Genomic DNA, 8,059 nt, shown 5'->3' with positions numbered 1-8,059 from the left:
AGACCAATCACCATCCGCCTCACTCTGACTCGCTGTGTGAGAGCCCAGTTGGTGGGAGAAGGGCAGTCTGATCCTGCAGATTTAATGGGCTGTGTAGACCTACAGTGGGGCTATTCTGGGGGACTGAAGTGCTCTTCACAGCTGGGAGCTCACTCTATTTTGCATTCAGACAGAACCAGAGCAGAGGGGCTTTTGCACCAGCCAAGCAGCCTTCGGAAGCACCGCCCACCCATTTGCTGTTGCTTGAGAGTGTAACAGCCTGACCCGTCCATATCCTGAAAGAACACAACCACAAGTAGCCAAATAAAAATCACAGCTCTCTGTATGGGACTCAGTAATCTGAAGGAGGAAGACAAGCTGGACCGCTAGAATCCCAGCTCCTACTGAAGTAAAATGAATAGAAGTAGCAGAACTTTAAAAAAATAAGAGTTCTTACAGAAAAAGAGTTGTAATCATTCCAATAATCGTATGGGAAGACAAAGATTAATAAATATCTTCTGTTGCTGTGTCTGTAAGGTGCACATTAGTGCAGATAAATAATAAATCAAGTCACCAAAACCAAAATCCTGTTTGTTCATATGCAATTTTTCACCAGGTGACTGTGTTACACTATTGGGTATGTCCCATGTCACCAAACCAAGACTTAACTGTGGCTTCAACTCTCCCAGAAATGGAATCTTCAACCAGTCAAATAGGAATCGCCAGATCAGCACTAGTTAGGTAATCTGCCTGATACATTACCTAACTACCTAATAAATTACCTGCTTTCCCCTAAAGGAAAGTAACTGCAATAACTAGCCTTTCTTTGTTTTACCTAGCATAGCTTCCTTGTTCCTGCTCCCTTCTGCCTATAAGTCTTTCATTTCGTACAGCTCCTTGAAGCTCCTTTTTATCTGGTAGATTGGATCCTGCCCAATTTGAATCGATTTTTGCTCAAACTCTTAAAATTTTTAATATGCCTCAATTTCTCTTTTAACAGGTAACACCAGGTAAATGTGAAAAACACCATCCAGCTGAGCATAATGACCGATGGAAGAATATACAAAACACCTTCTCTCTCTTACCCCATTTTACCCAATGCATTGCCTACTGTATTCCAACTTTGTGGACTTTCTCAGTAAAACATGAGTAAGTGTCCTGATTATAAGTAGGAAAAAGGAAAAGCCTTCAGTATTGCGAAGTTTCGAAACAAGAGAAAATGTGACACTGCAATAGCCAGTCGGCCAAAGTAATCACATTGGTCAACATAGGAGACAACGCTGAAAACAAGAGAAACAGAGCTTAATATTAACTTCCCAATAATCACCTGCTTTCTAGGGAACTGAAGGCTGAAAAGTGCTTATTTGCAGTGGGCCTGAAGCTAACTGCAAACCTCATGAGGCATGAGAGCACTTCGCGTCGTCTGATCTCATTTGGGGCCATTACAAACAGCCTCTTTATGAGAGGGGGCAATTAACAAAACAAGAAAAGTGGGATTTCTGTTTCAAGCCAGTTCAGAGGAACACAAACAGCACAATAAGCGGCCATCTGCCTCTGGTGTCCCATTTTATCGAAAACTATAATCCTTTCACCTGTTCTCCAGAGTTCAAAACCACAACCCTTCACTATAAACATCTCCACCAAGCAAACTTCATATCTTGTCAAAATAACATTCTATGTTTACTATAATGTCTTTATTGGGATGTTTAAAATTATGGTAGTTTTCTTGTATCACTTACAAGACTGTGCAAGTTTTGAGTGTTCTGCCCCAACTCCATTTTTCTCCTAAGCCCCGTTACTTTCGGAGTACAAAATTCCATCCCCCGGGGATTGCTGGAAGGCATCTGCCACTTTATAGGACGGACGGCTGTACTCACTGTAGTTGCTGGTTTAGCACATCCTCCTGCCAGCTGACTCTTCTTCCAGGGTCCTAAGAGGTCACACTCCCACAACCCCAGTAGAAGTGGCCACCTGAGATTTATTGTACCAAAAATTCTGGTGCCATCCCCTTATCAAGCCTAGGTGGCAGTAGGGAGCACCTCGCTGTGAGGCCTCCTGAGTGGTCAATGTGATACTGTTGCCAAGCATGTCCTCATCTCCAGGCATGGGTTATCTCCAGCGTTCAATCAGGACCTAGCAGGCAGGCCAAGATAATTCTAAAGCAGGTCTTTACCACGATTCTTTGCCCAGGCTGCCATCCTTTCCTTTCTTATCCTAATTCCTACTCTAAATTTATAAAGTGAATACTAAGAACTATGATTGGTGAGATTGATAAATAATATCTCTTGGTTTAGACAAACTGAGTCACACGTTGGCCCAGAGGCTAGGGTTGTGGTAATGAATCAATACTGCCATCTTTACAAGTGATTAAAGAGCAGAATTTTGTTTTACTTTTAAGGTTTAACCTAGATGAAGGAATTTTTTTTTAAAAGCATGTAAGTTGCAGTTATCAGATTCTTACTGTAGTTCCTTCCTCTCCTTTATTGCTAATTCCCTCCAAGCCAGATCTAGACACTGTCACTGTGCCCGTGCCCCATCTTGTTTCTATGCTGCAGTTGACTAACTTGTTTTCCTACCTTCTCCTGGAAAAGGGGGTTAGTTCCACATTCAGCCAAGAACAACACTAAATGTCCGGGTCTCTCCTGGCTGAAAATTCCTGCATGGAACAGGTAGCAAGTCCTGAGGCTGCAAAGCCTAGAAGCCCCAGGAGGGACGCTGCTGCCAAGCTCTACAATGCTGAGTTTGAATTGGAAAGGACCCTATTTAAGAAGGTACGATCTTTCCAAAACAGACGTTAAGGCTCCATTTCAACTTAAATAAGGCTCTTGCAGAGAAACGGTACTTCTCTCTCTCTGCCCAAAAATCTAAAATAAGAGAGTTGAGTAGTTTTGCAGCATCACTACTGCTCGGGGCTTTGCCTTAGAAGAATGTAAATCTGAGATTGGCTACCCGTAAAACAGACGGTCACTCCACCTGAGGGCCAATTTTTATTAGGCTGGCTGCCAGGAAGGTTGAGGACACATTTTCCACATGAAGATGGCATAAACAGGACCTCTGAAGGAGACACACATTTGTATCAGTGCCACTTGGTCCACGAAAACCTCTTTGATTTCAAACAAATCTTTATTTCAAGGCTTAACTTCGCTCTTACTGCCCTTACTTTTCAATTCCAAAGTTAATACCTATTAAAACCTTGGAAACAGCGGCAGCTAGAAGACCGCTCCCTTTCTAGTGGACACCTGTGCTTTATAGGTTGATGATATGGAGCTCCAACTTGTCAACCTGCATTAAATTGTTTAGAATCAACACTTTGAAATTATGATACCATCTGGCATCTTCTTTAGCAATCACAAAACTAAGAACTGTTTTAATATTTAGAGGAAATTCTGAGTATAAAGCATGTGTCTTTTACTTTTTGGCAAATTCAAAAAGTCCAAATAAAATATTTTTGTAACTCGATAGAAAAGTATTGCCCAGTTATTTTATTTTTATGCACTGTTACCAGCACCGTGTATATGCAGAGCCAGTAAATTATGGAGAAATGTGAATATGTGTATTCTTCAGAAAATTGGATCTAGAAGTCTAAGCTTTGGAAGCAGTGATTAATCACCCAACTCTCCAATCTATATTAACTAGGGGTCAGCTGCTATCTCTCATTCAGTCATTCAACCAATATTTATGTTCCAGGAACAATTCTAGGTGCTTGAGATACATACGTGAATAAAAGTGGCCTGCTATCATGGTGTGCTATTGTGATTTATAAGAAGAAATATATGTATATTTGGTCTTTGTCCCTATTTCTGCCTCAGAGTTCCCATAAGCCTTGGAATTTCTGAAGTGGTGAGAACGATAAAGGTGTGTTTTGTTATGGGTCCAGGTCTGTTCCACACGTCTCTGGCAGTCCTTGTCCAGTGGTTACCTGAGGTATGTTCTCATGGTGAAAGGCAGAAACACAAGACAGCAAGCCTAACTATGCAAGGAGATTGCAAACCTCTGCCTGTGATATGCGCACTAACATCCCATGTAGGCCAATGTAAGGTCAAGTCAAGGGCTTGGGAGGTATTCTGCTCCCATGGAGGTGATGGAGGGGCAGGGTGGAGTGGATATTTTTTATATATACTTTACCCAAAATGCAATGGAGAGAAGAGATTGTATTCTATGTTTTTAAGGTAGAGCCAGTAGGATTTTTGACAGATTGATAGAGTGGGAAAGAAAGAGAGGACTCAAGGATGACTCCAGGTGGACCCACTTTCATCCTTTAACCAATCCTTTGGGCACTCATCTCATCCCAAGAGGGTGAAATAAAGAAGAAAAGAAAACAAACCTATGGAGACCTCCTAAGGGAGTAAGAAAAAATTTTTTTCTTCACCCCATTTCTCTCATCAGCCACCTCCCTATTTCTTGGTCCCTTTTCAGCAAGAGTCACCCAAAGAGTAGGATATATTTGCCATCTCCATTTTCAGCTTCCCTTTTTCTTTTCAATTCTCTCAAGCTTTTGCCCTCACCAGTCCACCAAAATTGCTTTCTTGAACGTCTCAAATGACTTCCGCACTTTTCATTTATCTGAGTAAAAGCCAACATTTATACAATGATCCACAGGCTAATATATTTTCTGGACCCCAGTCACCTCTCTAAGCTCATCTCCTACAGTTCGCCTTCTGCTTGGCCATGCTAGCTCCTTGCTTTCCTGGAACACCCCAAGTGCCTTCCTTTTACAGGGTCTGTGCATCCAGATATAGCCTCATGGGCAGTAATTACTCCCTCAGCTCCTTCCAGTTTTTGCTCAAATGTCATTACTGTTAAAGGCTACCCTGACCACCTTATTTAAAACGGTAGCCCTCTCCTTCTTACCCCCAGCTCTCCCAATCCTCTTACCTTTATTTTCCCATAATACATCTTTGTAAGTGCCATCTTTTTTACTTACTTAGGTTTATTGTTTATTTTGTCATTCCCACTAGAATACAAACTCAGTGAGATAGAGATTTTTGTGTGTCGTGCTTGCTAATGAATTCCAAATGCCTAAAACATACCAGGGATATCCAGCTGTTGTTCCATAAACACATTCCCATAAGTCAAATGTTCATGATAACTTGGGCATTCCAAGTCTCCTAATTAGTCTCTCGGACTCACATTTCCACCTTCTTGTTACAGATCCCTTCTGCTCGCCTATGACTTTAGCTAGAGTTACAGTGGACCATTCTGAGAGTTCAGACTCAACTCTGCTGGCAGTGTCCTATTTCATATTCAAGGAACTTCTACTCTCTGTCTCAGAGTACTCTCATGCAAAGACAGCCCTGGAGGTTAGAAGTTAACACCCTGAAGGGCAAGGCTTAACCAGTGGGAGACAGGAGTCAGAGGAGAAAAGTTTCAGTTTCCCATCCTCTAGGGGACAATTAAGAAGCATTCTCAGGGGTCAAGGAGGAAGTGAATCCCCACTGCCTACAGCAGCAACCCTAATTATGCATCTTTATATTGACTTTTCCTTGTTCCCTGTCTCATTTGCTCTGCTCTCTCACTGCTGTTTCTTTGAATCACATCCCAAACAAAATATATGCACCAAAATCTTGTTCCATGTTCTACTTCCAAAAGAACGCAAGCTAACATATGCTCTAGAACAACATCACATTGAAGCTAGGAGATACTTCTAACATAGAGTTCTCTTCATATCACCCAAACCAAAACACTTTGGTAATTCTCCATCACCCGGCCTAAACTCCACACACTTCAGCAAGGCCTGTAAGACACTCTCAGATTTTTGTAATCCCACCTCTCCACCCTCATCTCCATCCACTCCTAATGTTGAACTTTACATTCCAGTCCCTCTTAAACATTGGTAATTCCCTAACGGCTCCAGTTATAACTCTCTCCGGTTACCCTCTAGCTCCCTATTTCCACCATGTCTCATACATCTCAGTTCTTTCGAGACATTCTTAAGTATTTCTTCTCCCTTGCTATTTCTGTTCCCTGTACATATGTCCATTATAGCCATTCCCTTATTGTGTTATAATTGCTTATCTCTCCATTGATGAGTTGAGCTTCTTGAGAGCAGAAAATGTGTCTCTTCTCTTGTGTATCCCCATCATGTAGCACAGTGTCTGGCTCTTGGAAACCTCTAAAAAGGTGCCTGGCAGATAGTAGAGCCATAGTCTATAATAAATGTCTGTTGCATGAGTGACGGCAGCTATATTTGGTACAGTAATGCTAATAATATGATACACACACACGTTTCTGGGCTGTTACTCAATAAAAGTTTATTTCTCATTCATGTAACAATACAATGTAAATGTGATCAGTCTCTGGCCTTCCACAGAGTCATTCTGGTACCCAAACACCTTCCACCTCATGTCCCTCCTGTAAGACCTTGGAGTCTTCTACGTTCAGGTAGCAAATGAGAAAGAAGCAGGTAGACAAAATACGCATGCTTCTTAACTCCCTTGACTCAGAAGTCACATACATATTTCATTGGTTGAGAACACGACATGTAGCCATACTGAGGAAGTCTGAAAATGAGAATCTAATTTACACTCAAGAAGAGAATATAGTTTGGCTGAAACAAGCCAGTCTCTAACACAGCAGTCAATACGAAATTATCTGTGCACTGGACAGGAGTGTCTCTTTGGTAATACCAGAGTTAGGGAGATGAGAAATCCAGACTTTAATCAGTTAAGGAAAGAATGCATGGACATCTACTCCAAGCTAATGTAAGTCCCTAATGAGTAACAAAGCAGGCAATTGCTTCTAAACACACCTGATTTTGCTGCAGTCAGTTTCTGCTTTGCTCGGCAGAAAAAAATCAAAAAATGAGTAAATGTGAAGTTTTAGAATGTTGGCCAAGCCACAATCTTCCTGGTAACCATAAATGTCATTGTTCAGCTGTCTACAAGTATGACAGCAGAAACCGTTAGCCTATTTCCACATGGTCAAGATGCTGGGAAAACAGGCTACTGGGTTAATAGTCGCTTGGATCACACCCCATCCTTGACAGCTCTATTTGGCCAGGCAGGTATAGATCCAATTCCTTCAGAAAGCACTCCAGATACAGACTGGTAGATAGTTCAAGAGAAGAAAAGTAAACTTCTCCAAAGCTGTAGAAGGTAGGTAGGCTGTCATTGCTGCCCGCACAATCGGCTTTTGAATTCTATCCATTTTTCTAGCTTTTCTGTTGCTCACAGTTGCTAGAGTTGTGGCTCTTTCCTGGTTTGATAAAACATGCTCACCCTTGAGAATGGAATCAGAGATAGAACCTGTTGGCAACACTCCAAGAACATGAGCAGGCAGCCAGTGACAACGGAGATTGAGTTTAACAAGGCTTCTACTTGTGTTGTCCAAATCTGATAACTGGAATGTTTGTAAAAAGAACTCTTATTTGTGAAGTTCAATCCTTTCAGCCTCCAAACTTGCCAGTTCACGGGCATAATATAAGCATATACTTGAGAAAGAACAGGTAAAGTGAAAACATGAATTTTCTAATAACCAAATTCTCTTCAATACATCTATTCGATAACACATTCAAACAATAAGGATTTCTCATAGTGAAAGCTGAGCTGGTTAACGATTTTGCGGTATGATGTTAGGGCATAACAGGAATACAGTTTTATCAAGATTCAATGAATTTGGGACAGGACAGTGAAAAATGGAGGTAAATGTCTTCAGTAATTATGTTTCTCTTTTCTGTCTCGCTGAGTTTTGCTTTGTTACCATGAAAAATTCTTTGTGAATGATCTAAAATGAATTTCATTTACCTTATTCAAGTACAATGAATTTTTACTTCTCTGGATTTCATTATGAAACTTCTTTTAAGTTAGATTAATAAAGTTGAATTTCACTACATTGGTCATGGATATTTTTTAATCAATATGATAAAGTGCAATTAGACATTCTAGAAACATACAAACAGAAAAATATGATTACTCATGCCAACCTATGTTTTTTATTACTTAGAAAGATACAAAGAAAAATATCATTACTAACATTTATGCATTTAAAAATGCTACCAAAACAGGCGAATCATTCCACCAGTCCTGGGAATGCATTTAGCCTACTGCCCTTGTTATTCTGCTTTTAAAATAATCATTGCCTA

Source organism: Equus asinus, chromosome 12, assembly GCF_041296235.1.
Source record: "Equus asinus isolate D_3611 breed Donkey chromosome 12, EquAss-T2T_v2, whole genome shotgun sequence".
In the NCBI taxonomy this organism is placed as follows: domain Eukaryota; kingdom Metazoa; phylum Chordata; class Mammalia; order Perissodactyla; family Equidae; genus Equus; species Equus asinus.
The sequence above is the reverse complement of the archived record's forward strand: the minus strand, read 5'-3'. Positions refer to the sequence as shown.